The sequence below is a fragment of the Pongo abelii genome, chromosome 6, assembly GCF_028885655.2.
Source record: "Pongo abelii isolate AG06213 chromosome 6, NHGRI_mPonAbe1-v2.0_pri, whole genome shotgun sequence".
NCBI classification, from domain to species: domain Eukaryota; kingdom Metazoa; phylum Chordata; class Mammalia; order Primates; family Hominidae; genus Pongo; species Pongo abelii.
In genome coordinates this window covers 88209172-88226451 of record NC_071991.2, presented here as the reverse complement: position 1 = coordinate 88226451, position 17280 = coordinate 88209172, and the positions used below count along the sequence as shown (strand labels likewise).

At 37.9% G+C, this 17280-nt stretch overlaps 1 long non-coding RNA gene across 1 annotated transcript; it reads left to right on the top strand.

The window, feature by feature from the left end:
- Positions 1-10226: 10226 nt before the first annotated feature.
- Positions 10227-13960, top strand: LOC129060429 (uncharacterized). The gene is made up of 2 exons (XR_008527144.1): positions 10227-13582; positions 13925-13960. It is a non-coding gene; the product is annotated as an uncharacterized LOC129060429 (long non-coding RNA).
- The last annotated feature ends 3320 nt before the right edge of the window (positions 13961-17280 follow it).

Below are 17280 nucleotides of genomic sequence, written 5' to 3'. Positions count from 1 at the left end.
TTTTATGAGATGACCTTTTTAGATTCTACTTATAAGTGAGATCATTTGTCTTTCAGTGTCTGGTTTATTTCAAGTAACATAATCTCTTTCATGTTGTCTTATACGACAGGATTTTATTCTTTTTTATAGATGAATAGTATTCCATTATGTTTATATACCACATTTTCTTTATCCATTCATCCATGGATTAACACATAAATTGATTTTATATCTTGACTATTGTGAACAGTGCTGCAATGAACATGGAAATGCAGATATCTCTTTGTTGTGTACTATGTACCTTCTAATCCTAATATGGTAGCTCTATTTTTATTTTTTTGAAGAACCTCCATACTGTTTTCCATAATGGCCATAATAATTTACATTCCCACCAAAGGTTACAACGGTTCTCTTTTCTCCATATCCTCTCCAATACTTGTTATCTTTTGTTTTTGATAATAGCCATTCTAACAGGCATGAAGTGATATCTTGTGGTTTTAGTTTGCATTTCACTTATGATTAGTAATTTGAACATCTTTTCCTATGCTTTCTGGTCATGTGTATGCCTCCTTTTGAGAAATGTCTATTATGGTCTTTTGCCCATTTTTAAATCATATTATTTGTTTGTTTTGCTATTGAGTTGTTCGAGTTTTTTAGATATTCTGGATATTAACCCCTTGTCATAGGTATAGTTGGCAAACATTTTTCTCCTATTCTATAGGTTATCTCTTCTCTCTTGATTGTTCCCTTTGTCCATTTTTTATATTATTGCCAGAATTTTTGGAGTCATATCCAGCAAATTATTTCCCAGGCCATTGTCCTGAAATGTTTCTCCAAGTTTTTCTTCCAGTAGTTTCATAATGTCAGGTCTCATGTTTAAGCCTTTAATCCATTTGGAGGTGATTTTTGTACATGGTGAATGATAGGGGTCTAGTTTCAATCTTCTGTGTATGGCTATCTAATTTTCCCAGCACCATTTTTTGAAGAGACTGCTCTTTTCCCCAATATGGGCATCTTTGTTGAAAATCAGTTGGCTGCAGTTACATGAATTTATTTCTGTGTCTTTATTCCTTTCCATTGGTCTGTATGTCTGTTTTTAATCCTTATATCATCCTGTTTTGGTTGTGTTGTGTTTTGGTTGTGATAGGGTGATCCCTATGCCATACTGTTTTGTTGTAATGCCACCAGCTTGCCACCAGCTCGTTTTTTTTTTTTCTGATAAAGAGAAATTTGGTGTATTGTGTTGTTCCATACACATTGTAAGATTTTTTTTCTATTTCTGTGAAGAATGTCATTGATATTTTGATAGGAGTTACATTGACTCTGTATGTAGATCCCTTTGGGTAGTATGGACATTTTAATAATATTAACTACTCCAATCCATGAACATGGGATATCTTTCCATTTATTTGTGTTCTGTTCACTGAATTTGTTTAAGGTGCTAATGGTTTCTGGTGGAGTGCTAATGGTTTCTGGTGGACTGTCTACATATACAGTCATGTCATCTGCAAATGAGGACAGTTTGAATTCTTATTTTCCAATTTGGATACCCTTTATTTGCTTCTCTTGACTGATTGCTGTGGCTAAGACTTCCAATACTATGTTGAATAGAAGTGGTGAAAATCAGCATCCCTGTCTTGTTCTAGAACTTAGAGAAAAAGCTTTCAACTTTTTCTCATTTAGTATCATGTTAACTGTGGGTTTATCATACATGGTCCTTGTTGTATAGTGTGTACCTTCTAATCCTAAGTTGTTGATTTTTTTTAATCAAGAAGTGATGTTTAATTTCATTTAATGCTTTTTCTGCATTTATTGAAATGACCATATGGTTTTGGTCTTTCATTCTGTTGATGTGATATATATCACATTTATTGACTTGCATATATTGAACCATCTTTGCATCACTGGGATAAATCCCACTTGACCATCATAGATAATCTTTTTAATATGCTGTTAAATTCAGTTTGCAAGTATTTTGTTGAGGAGTTTTGCATCTATGTTCATCAGACATATAGTGTTCTTTTTGTGTTGTGTTTTGCTCTGATTTTGGTATCAGGGTAATTCTGGCCTTGTAGAATGAATTCAGAATTAAGTCATCTCCTTTAATTTTCTTGAGTAGTCTGATGATAATTTCGTATTAGTTCCTCCTTAAATGATTGGTAGATTTCAGCAACAATAAAAGCTATGCAGTTCATGGGTTTTTCTTTGATGGGAGACGTTTTACAACTTATTCAATTTCCTCACTTTTTATTATTCTGCTCAGATTTTCTATTTCTTCATTATTCAATCTTGGTAGGTTCTATGTGTCCAGAAACTTATCTCGTTACTTATCTATGTTCTCCAATTTGTTGGTGTATAATTGTTCACCAGCAATTGATCTTTTGTGTTTCTGTGGTATCAGTTGTTATGCCCCATTTTTCATCTATGAATTTATTTATTTGAGTCTTCTCTATTTTTTTCTTGGTCTAGCTCAAAGTTTGTATATTTTATCTTTGTATAAAACCAACTCTTGGTTCCATTGATCTTTTGTATTTTTAAGTCTCTAGTTCATTAATTTCTGCTCTGGTCTATTATTTCCTTTCTTCTATGAATTTGGGGTTTATTTTGTTCTTGGTTTTTTTTTAGTTCCTTAAGGTACATCATTAGGTTGTTTGTGATCTTTCTTCTTTTTTGATGTAGGAATTTATTGGTATAAACTTCCCACTTACGACTTCTTTTGCTGTATCTCAAAGGTTCTGATATGTTGTTTTCATTTCCGTTTGTCTCAAAAAGTATTTATTTATCTATTTATTATTTTTATTTTGTTGAGATGGGGTTTCAGTATGTTGCGCAGGCTGGTCTTGAATTCTTGGCCTCGAGCAATTCTCTCATTTAGGCTTCTAAAATACTGGTATCACAGGTATGAGCCACCATGCCCTGCCGTGTCTCAAGAAATTTTTAAATTTTAATTTTTCCACTGAAACATTGATTGTTCACAAGCACGTTATTTAATTTTCATTCACTTGTGAATTTTCTGAATTTGCTCCTGTTGTTGATTTTTGGTTTTATAACATTGTGGTCAGAAAACATACTCGAAATTATTGTGATCTTCTTAAATTTACTTCTTAAATTTACTAAGAGTTGTTTTGTGGCCTAATGCATGATCTATTCTGGAGAATGCTCCACATGCTATTGGGAAAAATGTGTATTCCACAGCTGTTGGGGGGAATGTTCTGTAAATCTCTATTAGGCCCATTTGGTCTAAAGTGAGGTTTAGATCTGATGTTTCTTTGTTTATTTTTTGTCTGGATAATCTGTCCATTAGTGAGAGTGGGCTGTTGAAGTTTCCTACTATTATTGCATTGCAGTCTATCTCTCCATTTAGATCTAAAAAACAATTGCTTTATATATTTGGATGTCCCAGTGTTATATGCATATATATCTACAATTATTATTTACTCTTGCTAAATTGACATCTTTATCATTATATAAAGATCATCTTTGTCTCTTTTTGCAGTTTTGACTTAAAGTCTATTTTATCTAATATGAGCATAACTACTCTTGCTCTCTTTTGTTTCCATTTGCATGGAATATCATTTTCCATTCCTTCACTTTCAGTCTATGTGTGTCCTTATAGGTAAAGTGGGTTCTCTGTAGGCTGTGTAAAGTTGGGTCTTGTTATTTATTAATTTACTTTGTGGTGTGGATAGAGAAGGAGGATTAAATAATATAAATTTATTTTCTCACAATTCTGAAGTCTAGAAATCAAAGATCAGGGTATCTTTGGGATTGCCTTCATTCTGAAGCCTCTCTCCTTGGTTTGCAGATGGCTGCCTTCTTGCTGTGTCCTCTCATGATTTTTCCTCTGTTGAAAACATCCCTGGTGCCTGATCTTGTTTTTTTATCCGTTGGGCCATAATGGATAAAAAATTATGATGGGTACTAGTAGGTGTATATAGTTTTTAAATTTTAAAAACATTTTTGATGGGTACTAGTAGGTGTATATATTTATGGGGTACATGAGCTACTTTGGTACAGGCATGCAATGCGTAATAATCACATCATGGTAACTGGGGTATCCATCACCTCAAGAATTTATCCGTTGTGTTACAAATAATCCAATTATACTATTTTAGTTATTTTAAAATGTACAATTAAATTATTATCGACTATGGCTACCTTGTTGTGCTATGAAATACTAGGTCTTATTCAGTCTTTCTAAGTACTTTTTGAACCCATTAACCATCCCTACTCTTCTACCCCCCAACCTCCACTACCCTTCTCAGCTTCTGGTAACCATCCTTCTACTCTCTATCTCCATGAGTCCAATTGCTTTAATTTTTATCTCACACAAATAAGTGGAACAAGTGATGTTTGTCTTTTGGTGCCTGGCTTATTTCACTTAACATAATGACCTCTAGTTCCATTCATGTTGTTTAAAATGACAGGATTAGGCTGGGCACAGTAGCTTATGCCTAAAATCCCAGCACTTTGGGAGGCTGAGGTAGTCAGATTGCTAGAGCCCAAGAGTTCTAGACCAGCCTGGGCAACATAGTAAAGCCTTGTCTCTATTAAAAAAAAAAACAAAAATTGGCCAGGCACAGTGGCTCACACCTGTAATCCCAGCACTTTGGGAGGCTGAGGCAGGCAGATCATGAGGTCAAGAGATCGAGATCATCCTGATCAACATGGTGAAATGCCGTCTCTACTAAAAGTACAAAAATTAGCTGGACAAGGTGGTATGTGCCTGTAGTCCCGGCTACTCAGGAGGCTGAGGCAGGAGAATCTCTTAAATCTGGAAGGCGGAGGTTGCAGTGAGCCGAGATTGTGCCACTGCACTCTAGCCTGGTGACAGAGTGAGACGCCATCTACCCATTTCCCCCCCAAAAATCTGGATGTGGTGGTGCATGACTGTAGCCCCAACAACAAGGGAGACTGAGGTGGGAAGATCCCTTGGGCCCAGGAGGTGGAGGATGCAGAGAGCCATGAGCATGCCACTGCACTCCAGCCTGGGTGATAGCACAAGACCCTGTCTCAAACAAACAAACAAACAAACAAACAAACAAAAAAAGACAGGATCTCATTCATTTTTATGGCTACATAGTCCCCCATTACATAAAAGTACCACATTTTCTTTTCTTCATCCATTCATCCATTCATCTTTAGATGGACACTGAGGTTGCTTCCAAATCTTGGTTATTGTGAACATTGTTGCAATAAACATAGGAGTACAGATATCTCTTCAATATACTGATTTCCCTTTTTGGGATGTATACCCAGCAGTGAGATTACTGGATCATATGGTAGCTCTATTTTTAGTTTTTTGAGGAATCTCCAAACGATTCTCCATAGTGGTTGTACTAATTTGTATTTCTACCAACAGTGTACAGGGGTTTCCTTTTCACTACATCCTTGCCAGCATTTGTTACTGCCTGTCTTTTGGATAAAAGCCATTTTAACTGGGGTGAGATGATACCTCACTGTGGCTTTGATTCACATTTCTCTGATGACCAATGATGTTGAGCACCTTTTCATATGCCTGTTTGCCATTTGCATGTCTTATTTTGAGAAATAGCTATTTAAGTCTTTTGCCCATTTTTAAATCACATTATTAGAGTTTTTCCTATAAAGTTAGAGCTATTTATGTATTCTGGTTACTAATGCCTTATCAGATGGGCAGTTTGCAAATACTTTCTCCCATTCTGTGGGTTGTGTCTTCCCTTTGCTGATGGTTTCTGTTGCTGTGCAGAAGTATTTTTTAACTTGATATGATCCCATTTATCCATTTCTGCTTGTGTTTGTGGGGTAAGAAATTTTTTCCTAGACCAATGTCCTGGAGAGTTCCCCCAGTGTTTGCTTGTAATAGTTTAATAGATTGAGGTCTTAGATTTAGGTCTTTAATCCAGTTTTATTTGATTTTTGTATATGGCAAGAGATAGGGGTCTAGTTTCATTCTTCTGCATATGAATATCTGGTTTTCCTAGCACCATTTATTGAAGAGGCTATCTTTTCTCCAATGTATATTCTTGGCACCTTTGTTGAAAGTATGTTTACTGTAGGTGTATGAATTTGCTTCTGGATTCTCTATTCTGTTCCATTGGCCTATGTGTCTATTTTCATGCCAGTGCTATGCTGTTTTGGTTACTGTAGCTCTGAGGCATAATCTGAAGTCAGGTAATATGATTCCTCCAGTTTTGTTCTTTTTGCTTGGGACAGCTTTGACTATTCTGTGTCTTTTATGTTTCCATATAAATTTTAGAATATTTTTCTATTTCTGTAAATAATGTCATTGGTATTTTGATAAGGATTGTATTGAATGTGTAGATTGCTTTGGGTAGTATGAACATTTTAACAATATTGATTTTTCTAATCCATGAACATGGAATATCTTTGGATTTTTTGGTGTCCTCTTCAATTTCTTTAATCAATATTATATCGTTTTCATTGTAGAGATTGTTCACTTCTTTGGTTGTTATTCCTAGGTATTTAATTTTATTTGTGGCTATTGTAAATGGGGTTATGTTTTTATTTCTTTTTCAGATTGTTCACTGTTTGCATATAGAATGCTACAGATTTTTATATATTGATTTTGTATCTTGCAATGTACTGAATTTGTTTATAAGTTCTAATATAATCTAATAGTTTTTTGGTATTAGAGCTTATAAACAAAGGTAGAGTCTTTATGTTTTTCTGAATATAAGATTATATCATCTGCAAACAAGTATAATTTGACTTTTTCCTTTCCAGTTTGGATGCCCTTTATTTCTTTCTCTTGCCCAATTTTTCTAGCTGGGGCTTCCAGTACTATGTTGAAAAGTATCACTGTATATGTTTTAAATGAAGAATTTAATACATCTCATTTAATGTTATTATTTTTTAACTTTTATTATTTATTTATTTACTTAAGAGACAGGGTCTCATTCTGTCACCCAGATTGCAGTGCAGTGGTGTAATCCTGACTCACTACAGGCTTGATCTTTCAGGCTCAAGTGAACTTCCTATGACAGCCTCCCAAGTAGCTGGGACTACAGGTACACACCATCGGGCCTGGGTAATTTTTAAAATTTAGAATTTAGAAACATTTAGAAAGACAGGGTCTTTCTATGTTGCCCAGGCTGGTCTCAAACTCCTGGGCTCCAGCAATCCTCCTGCTTTGACCTCCCAAACTTTTGGGATTACAGGCATGAGCCACCATGCCTGCTCAAGATGATTATTGATCTGTAACAACTTACTCTTGCCATTTTGTTGTTTTCTAGATCCTTTTTAAAAATTATTGTTTATATATTTATTTTTGAGATGGGGTCTCTGTTGCCCAGGCTAGAGGGCAATGGCATGATCTCAGCTCACCATGACTTTTGCCTCCTGAGCTCAAGCAATTCTCCTGCCTCAGCCTCCTGAGTAGCTGGGACTGCAAGTGTGCACCACTGTAACCGGCTAATTTTTGTATTATTTTTAGAGACAGGGTTTTGCCATGTTGCCCAGGCTGGTCTCAAACCTCTGAGCTCAAGTGATCCACCCACCTCGGTCTTCCAAAGTGCTGAGATTACAGATCTGAGCCACAGCTTAACTTTGGTTGGATACAAATACTCCAACTTTTCCTCTCCCCACAATTTATATTTTTGTTGCCTTAATTTAGATATCTTTGTATTGTAACTTTCTTAACAACTCATTATAGATATAATTATTGTTGGCCATTTTGACTTTTAACCTTCATACTGAAGATTTGAAAATTATATAGTACCAGCACAGTAATGTAATATTCTGAACTTATTATAAATTTACCTCTTCCAATGAAGTTTATACTTTTTTCATATGTTTTCATGTTATTAGTTATTATCTTTTCACTTCTGCTTGAAGCACTCCTTTAAGCATTTTTTGTAAGGCCAGTCTTGTGGTGATGAATTCCCTCAGCTTTTGCTTGTCTGAGAAAGAATTTATTTCTTCTTCATTTTGAAAGGATGGTTTGCTGGGTGTAGTATTCCTGGTGAAAGTATTTTTTCTTTTATGACTTTGAATATAACATTACATACGTTACACTCTCTCCTAGCCTGCAGTTTCTGCTAAGAAATCTGCTGATAGTCTAATGGGGCTTCCCTCATATGTTGACATTTTTCTCTTTCTGCTTTTAGAAATCTCTCTTTGTCTTTGACTTTTGACAGTTAGATTATAATGTGCCTCAGAGAAGACCCCTTTGGGTTGAATCTGTATGAGATTCTCTGAGTTTAATGGAACTGGATGTCCACAACTCTCCCAATACTTGAGAGGTTTTCAGCTATTATTTTGTTTAAAATTTTTTTCTGTGACTTTATCTTTTCCCTGTCTTTAACTCTCTTATTGTAAATATTTGTTCATTTAATTGTGTCCCATAAATCCTCTAGGCCTTCTTGGTTCTTTTCCATTCTTCTTTTGCCATTTTTCCTCTGTTATTTCAAAAGAGATGTCTTCAAGTCCAGAAATGTTCTTCTGTTTGATCTAGTCTGAGGTTGAAGCTCCCTGTTATATTTTTATCTCATTCATTGAGTTCTTCAGTTCTAAGATTTCTGTTTGGTTCTTTTTTTATATTTGTCTCCTTGTTGAATTTCTCATTCAGGCCATGAATTGTTTTTCTGATTTCATTGAATTGTCTACCTGTATTCCCTTGCATCTCACTAAGTTTCCTTAGAATTGTTATTTGAATTCCTTTTTATGTTTCCATTTCTTTAGGGTCAGTTACTAGAGCATTATTGTGCTCCTTTGGTGATGTTAAGTTTCCTTGCTTTTTCATGTTTCTTGTGCTCCTGTGTTGATATATGTGCATCTGGTAAAATAGTTGCCTCTTCCAATTTTATGGAGTAGCATTTGTATTTTATAGACAGACTTTCACCTACAGATGTGTCTGAGGGTGTCAGTTGGGTAGGATGTGTATTGGCTTTGGTTCTGGGTGGGCACAGTAGGGGTCTCCATGCAGTTTCTTCAGCTGTAGTCAACTTTGGTAATGCCTGAGTGCCTTGGTGGCATAGGCTGCAGGAGTTTGTGTGGCTAGGCTGCCAGATTGGGCTGAGTCTCCTCTGGGAGCAACATGCCTGCCTGGTGAGTGAAGGGCTTGGTCCATCAACTCAGGGTGGAGTCTTTCTGGGAGAACAGTACTTGGCTGGTGAGTGGACTGGTGGCATGCGAGGGGCAGTCTGCTGGTTTGCGGTGGAGCTTCCTTAGGAGCAGCATGCCTGCCTGATGAGTGTGCTGGCAGTATGTGTGGATAGGTTTGCTGACTTATAGTGGCTCTCCCATAGAAGTGGAGTACCTGGGTGGTGATTGTGGGCCTGACTTGCAGCTTGAGGCAGGGCCCCTTTGGAATCAACATGCCTAGCTTGTGAGCTTGCCAGTGACACACAGATGCCATCTTATCAGCTCTGGACAGGGTTTCTATGGAAGCAGCATGCCCAGCTGGTGATCATGCCAGGGTACATGGGGACCACACTTTGCTGACTCAGAGGAGGGCCTCCCTGTAAGCAGTGTACTTTTCTGGTGAGCACTCTACTGGTGCATGGGGGCTGATTTGCCAGCTCAGGGTGGGCCTCCCTCGAGGCAGCATGCTTGGCTGGTGAGTGTGCAGATGGTCTGTGGGGGCCTGGTTCACTGGCTTGTGGCAGGACACCCCTGGAATTGGTGTATCTGGCTGGTGAGTGCATTGGGATATCAAGGACCAGTCCACTGGCTCGAGGCAGGGCTCTCTTGGAAGTAGTATGCCTGTCTGGTGATTGTGTTGACTGTGCATATGGCTGACCCAGACTAGATTTCTCTGCTGGGCAGAATTATCTATTACTTTGGGGGCAGTAAGCTGCATGGGCTCTGGGGCCAGGTTGCTGGACCTAGCTTCCAACAGGCTGGGGTCAGGGTGCTACAGTCACTAAGATGTGAAAGGCAGAGATTGCCTCCTAGGCAACTTGTTCCCAGGGTGTGGGGATCTGTAGCAATTTGGTGATGGAATGGTGCACTTCTTTGTGTGAAGGTGGTATAATAGCATTTTAGCCTCAGAGATGAAAAGATGCAGTTCCTGGAGCAAGGTGCACTCTATCTGTTGTTCTGGTTTCAAGATGGGTCCTATATAGCTGCAGATTGGGTTGTGAGGATCAGAGGGCACACAATGTGGGCTTCTTTTCTAGGGGCAGTGCAGCTATATGGATACCAGGCCCCTCCCCAAACTGGGCTCGAGGACTGTGAGGACTGAAGATTTCTCTGGAAGCAAAGACTGCAGGTGTTCATCACATTAATGGGGGGTGCTGCGGGCCTCCTACATACCTTGTCCAACAAGTGCCTTCTTGTTCCTGGATAATTCCAGCTGAGAAGATCACGTGGTGGAGGCAGGGTGTTTCTATCTCTTCTGTATGTGGCCCTCCCTAAAGGTCTCCTTGCTTCACAGGTTTTCTCTCTTCCCTGCTGTACTGCAGTGTTCTCCCTCAGACACCCCAGTCCAATGTAATTTTCATTTATTGCTTTGACCCTGTCTTGTAGGGTGTACCAGCATTATGCTCCTCTAGTCAGCTATCCTGCTCTGCCTACTGGTGCTTTCTTTTTTTGATTTTTGGATTGAAAACAAAGTTAACTATTTCAGTAATTAAACACCTAGAATATATCTTCTTTTTCTTTCTTTTTTGTTTTTGGTAACAGCTTTACTGAGATATAATTCATAGACTATGAGATTCATCCTCTTAAAGTATACAATTAATTGATTTCTAGCATATTTACAGATCTGTGCAACATTTCTACTACTTGATTTAAAAACATTTTCATCATCTCAAAAAAGAAACCAAACCCATTACAGTCACTCTCTATTTTCCCCCCACCTCTGTCCCTGGCAACCACTAATCCACTTTCTATCCCTATATAGATTTGCTTATTCTGGAAATTTCATGTAAATGGGATGGTACAACATGTGGCTTTTCATGTCTGGCTTCTTTCACTTAGCATAATGTTTTCAAGGTTCAACCATGTTGTATCCTATATCAGTACTTCTTTCTTTTAATGGAAGAAAAATATTCCATTTTGTGGATATACTACATTTTGTTTATCCATTTATCAATAGGTAGACATTTGGGTTGTTTTCACCTTTTGATTATCATAAATAATGCTGCTATGTATATCCATTTAAGAGGTTTTGTGTAGACATATGTTTTCAACTGTAGGAGTAGAATTGCTGGATTATATGGAAACTCTATATTTAACCATTTGAGGAACTGCCAAACTATTTTCCAAAGCAGCTGCACCATTTTATATTCCAGCAATGTATGAGAGTTCCAATGTGTCCACATCTAGTGAAGAGAAACTCTGTTCACTGGTCTACTTGTTGCCTAACTTCTCTACCTCTCAAAAGCATCCCCAACTAGGCATGACTCAGCCTCATTTTATGTTTAGATATTTACAAGAAGGTGATTTTCTCCTATTAGGTTTGCAAAGTTTGTTTCTTCACAAACATTTTTTCCTGTGCTCTCTGCTCCTTCTTTTAATCACCTTAATCACTAAAAGACTGGTCTATAGAATGCCTATATAATTTCCATTTATTAAGCTTTCCCCCTGAGGCTTTCTTTTAAGGAATCGCATTTCATCCTACTTGACTACTTCACAATGAAATCCCAGGATCCTGAAGAGAATCTTTCATGAAGTTGTGCATTTTGCTGAAACTAATTCTATCTCATACTTGTCTCTACTCCACTTTTCCACTGTGCCTTCAAGAACTTACATCTTATCCCCCTCCTATGCAATTTGTTCTCTGTAGTCTCCCTTGATCTTTTTGTTCATTATATCTTGATGGTCGCCTAAGACCACAGCTTTTTCTGCCATACTTTTGGATGGTGGCTCTTTTTTCTGAAATATTCCACATGTCTAAACCTGGAGGTTGGATAGGTGTCCTCTTCAGTCCACACGATCACTTCTAGACCATTTGCTTTCACCATTCCTAACACTCCTAGGCTTTAGCTTAGGCATAATATCTGCCTCCCCTCCTCTTTCAATCATCTACATCCCCACTGCCATGTACTACTCAGCTGTTTGCTCGCCTTCATAAAAAGTTTTCTCAAATTTGTTCATACTCACTCTCACCATTTTCTCTCCTCTCATTCTGTCTTGAACCCACAGCAATAAAGCTTTTATCCCCACTATTCCACTGAAAGAGGTGTTATTAGAATCACCTGTGTGTTCCATGTTGCCAAATTCAGTGGTCAACTTTCAGCCTTTATCTTACTGGGAATATTGGAAGCCCTCATTCCTTCCTGCTTGACAGTCTTCATATGACCTGTAGGTCACCACTCTTCCCAGGTTCCCTTACTTCCTCGCTGGTCACTTCTTCTCATCTCCTTTGCTAGATCTTCCTCATCTTTCTACTCTTTAAGGTTAGGCTGCTCTGTGTCTCAGTCATTAGATCTGATTTATTCTCTATCTATACTCATGTCTCAGATGATTTGTTCAATCCCGTGGCTTCAAATACAGATCTGTGTATTGAGGACTCCCAAATTTACATCTCCAGCCTGGTTCTCATGCATATATATCTGCCTATGTACTTGACATTTCCACCCATATGTCTAATAGACTTCTACATTTGACCTGTCCAAAATGAAATTTTCTCACCTCAAAACTGTTTCCTCAAAACCTGGGATCATGTTTTACAATTTATACTGCTACAACACCAATCCAAAGTACTGCATTTTCATTCCTGGATCATTGTTTTCTAATTTCCCCATTCTTTCTCCTCTTGCCCCTACACAGTCTATTCTATATTCAGCAAAGTGAGCAATCCTTTTGAAACATGTCACTTCCAGCCTAGCCAACATGGTGAAACCTTGTCTTTACTAAAAATACAAAAATTAGGCAAGCATGGTGGCACACGCCTGTAATCCCAGCTACTCGGGAGGCTGAGGCAGGAGAATTGCTTGAGCCCAGGAGGCGGAGGAGGTTGCAGTGAGCCTAGATCTTGCCACTACACTCCAGCCTGACAGACAGAGCGAGACTCTGTCAAAAACACATACACACACACACACACACACACACAAAATTAGCTGGGCATGGTGGCACGCGCCTGCAGTACCAGCTACCAGGAAGGCTGAGGTGTGAGGATTGTTTGAACTCGTGAGGCAGAGGTTGCAGTGAGCTGAGATTGTGTCACTGTACTCCAGCTTGGGCGACAGAGTGAGATCTTGTCAAAAAAAAAAAAAAAAAGAAAAAAGAAAAGAAATGAAACGAAACATGTTACTCCTCCATTTAAAATCTTACAATGACTTCCCTTTGTAGAGACACAAAAGCCCAAGTCCTTACCCTAGTCTAACAGGGTCAAAGGCTGAGTGGCCCTGCTACCTACCTAATCTGTCACTACTTGTTTTTCTTCATGCTCATTCTACTCTTGCCATACTTGCCTCTTGGCTCTATTTTGAGCACCAGACTCTATCCTGCCTTGGAGGTCCTTGCACTTGCTCTTCCATCAGGTATCCATATGGTTCACTTTCTTAATTCTTTTTTATTTTTATTTTTTAGATGGAGTTTCGCTCTTGTCACCTAGGCTGGAGTACAGTGGTGTGATCTCGGCTCATGGCAACCTCCACATCATGGGTTCAAGCAATGCTCCTGTCTCGGCCTCCCGAAGTAGCTGGGATTACAGGTGCCTGCCACCACACCCAGCTAATCTTTTTGTATTTTTAGTTGAGACAGGGTTTCACCATGTTGGCCAGGCTGGTCTTGAACTCCTGACCTCAGGTGATCCACCTGCCTTGGCCTCCCAAAGTGCTGGGATTACAGGCGTGAGCCACTGTGCCTGGCCACTTTCTTAATTCTTTCAGGCCTCTTTGCTCGAATGTTATCATATTAGAGATACTTTCCTGGAAACCCAATCTAAACAGTAGCTTCTCCATTCTGTTCACTTAATTTGCTTTACTATTTACTTCATAAAGCTTACCACCTGACGTTTATTTATTTTTTATTGTTTATTATCTGTCTCCTCCAGCTAGAATAAAAGCACAATGAATGCAGGAATTTTGCCAACTTCTGGCGCAGAGATGGCTTTCAAAATCTATTTGGTGAATGAATGAATGAATTGCATTTTCTTCCTAAATTTCACAATTGTGAGTTCTTATGTACTTGTTCATTTAACAAATATTTATAACCATTTTCCTTATTTCATATACAGAATAGTCAAACTTGAATTTCCAGTTATAAATTCCATTACTTGGGAGTTGAAATTTTCTCAGATAAATAGAAAACAGTAATTACTAGTAATCTAGAGCTCTTCATCATACTTTTGTGACAGTATCATAACATACATTTAAAAAATTGATGGAGTGGCTTATCTGAGTCCCACTTCCATTATTCTATAATTTTAAAATTGTGTAAATTATGTCATGCCTGAGGCTTGAAAGCCCTTTAAAAAATGCACAATAATCTCCAGTGTAGTGACCTCACTCTCAAAATGATTCATTCTATCCCTTCTTCAGACTGCAGTAGCCCTTATGAAGTACGTTTCATAAGAGTCCATGTATGGTGAAAAATGGTTCACTATAACTTTTACCGGTTGATCCTAGTCAACTGCTTCCCCTTACTTTCCTCCACCTACTATGACAACTAATCAAATATAGTATTTTGAGGTCATTTACCAAGGTTGCTTTAAATCCTTGTCTTCCTTTTAAATTGTAGACACTGTACACTCTCCAGCTCAATATCAATTACTGTCTTAATCATAACTTTTTTTTCCTGAGAGCTTATACTAAAGGACACTCATCTGGGGTTACAGCATTAAGTGTCTCTTGAGATATTGCAATACAACACTGAAAAAAACTTAACTTGCTCCCTCTCCATTATTAATAGGCTCCTTCTTAATACAGATCATAGATTATATCCAGGGATAAGAAGGTTGGAGAACACCTGGTCTACCTATGTTTTTGTATCTTATTGTTTAATAAGTATGTTGTCTTTCTAGAGTACAGATACAATAGCCTTGCTGAAACTGAGAGATAACATCGGCAATTAGAATTTGATGTAAAACAATTATTTGTCTGGCCCATGACTACAGCTATTACATTTCGTAGAATTTTAGGGATAGGGAACATCTTAAAGATAAGTTAATCTAATCCACATATTTCACATATGTGAGTAACCTCAAGGAAGTTATTCTGATTAAGCTGCTCTTTCATGCTTTTCTTGTTGTTACTCAATTCTGTGCCCTTTGCTTACCAGCAAGAGTGCATTCATATTACTTTCTAGTGATTAGAGGTGAAGATAAGACATAAAGTCATTTGGACTAAGTCCCTAATTTACAGATGATGAGATCTGAAAAGATTAAATGATTTGCCCAAATTCAAAAGGTTTTGTCCAAAACCTGGTCTGGCCCCAGGTTTCCTGCTGGATTTGTATTCTAGGACACTTTCTATTACTCTGGGGTTTAGATTAAAGTCTCAAATTATTGAAAAATATAACTACCAGTAATCTGGAATCTTCCATTCTATTTCTTGAAAAGTAACATGAAATACTTTTAAAAAGATTTGACAGAGTTTTTCTTTGAGCCAACTTCTACCTTTTAAATATGTTTTGAATTTTAAATACACACAAAATAGAAAGGATAGTATAATAAATGCTCATATGACAGATTCAATAATCATCATTTTATCTCAGTTGTTATCTCCTCTGTTCCTTTGTTCTTCATTTTTTGCTGAAATATTTTAAATCCAAAACATTGTGTCATTCTCCTATGACATATTTCAGTAAGCTAAAAAGTAGACACAAGAAACTGTGAAACTATCCCAGCACTTTGGGAGGCTGAGGCAGGCGGATCATGAGGTCAGGAGATCGAGACCATCCTGGCTAGCACGGTGAAACCCAGTCTCTACTAAAAATACAAAAAATAAGCCGGGCGTGGTGGCGGGTGCCTGTAGTTCCACCTACTTGGAAGGCTGAGGCCGGAGAATGGCGTGAACCCGGGAGGCAGAGTTTGCAGTGAGCTGAGATTGCACCACTGCATTCTAGCCTGGGCGACAGAGCAAGACTCTGTCTCAAAAAAAAAAAAAAAAAAAAAAATTATGAAACTGTCATCACCCCTAATAAAATGAACAATTCCTTGCTATAATCTAATACATTCAATACTTACACTTTCTTGAATGTCTCAAAAATAACTTTTTACTTTTGGTTTGTTCAATTAAGGAACTCACACAAGGTCCACATACTGCATTTTGTTAAATCTCTTTTAATCTAGAGCTGTTCTATATCAATGTTGTTGACTTACTGAAAAAAATTGGGTTACTTATTCTGTAGAATGTCACAAACTCTGGATCAATCTATATGTTTCCTCTTGGTTACATTTAACTTGTTACTCTATCCCTTATATCCCCAATTATCCCTGATAATTGGAGTTAGCATTCAAGGTTAGATGAGATTCAGGTTCAACTTTATTGGCACACACTTGTGGTGCTGTGTGCTTCATTAAATGTACATAGTGTTACTGTCCAGTCATTCTACTTTTGTGGTGCTAACAGGATACAATTTCCTAACAGCATACAATTTCCTAACAGCTTTTCATGTAGTAATTTCATCTACTGATAAAAGCTGCCTGTATCATTTTGTTACGAAATGCAAAGTGACAATTTTCTAATTTTCACTTTCTTTTCACTTTTATTAACTGGAATTTTTCTGTAGAGAACTTTTCACTGTCAACTGGGACTATTTAGTCACTCTGCAGTACACAGAAAATGCAGGATGAATGCTTAATTCTTTTCTTTCTACTGCCAATGTCTAAAGTAAGGAAATGTTTAAATACTTATAATGGTGACCAACTAAATTTGTGTGTGTGTGTTTTGCTTTTTAGTGATGAAATGAACTGATGGATTATAACAAATTAATTGCAGCCGTTATTCTTTTCATTATTCTCATATTTGGCCAATGGATTCCTCCTGCATATTTATGTGCTCCCATGGCCTTTGGACATGTCCTGTTAGTTTTTTATTTTATTTTTTTAAGAATGGAGTCTTGTGCTGTTGCCCAGGCTGGAGTGCATTGGTGTAATCATAGCTCAGTAACCTCGAACTCTTGAGCTCAAGCAATCCTCCCACCTCAGCCTCCTGAGCAGCTATGACTATAGGCACATGCCACCATGCATGAATATTTTAATTTTTGTAGAGACATGGTTTCACTATGTTGCTCAGTCTGGTTTCGAACTTCTGGCCTCAAGCAATCCTCCTGCCCCAGCCTCCCAAAGCATTAAAATTACAGGCGTGAGCCACCATACTCTGCCTCCCATTAGTCGTTAATTACCCTCCTTGCTTTCTGGCACAGCAATTCGCCACAGACCCATTTCATGTATTTTCTGCCCCAAAT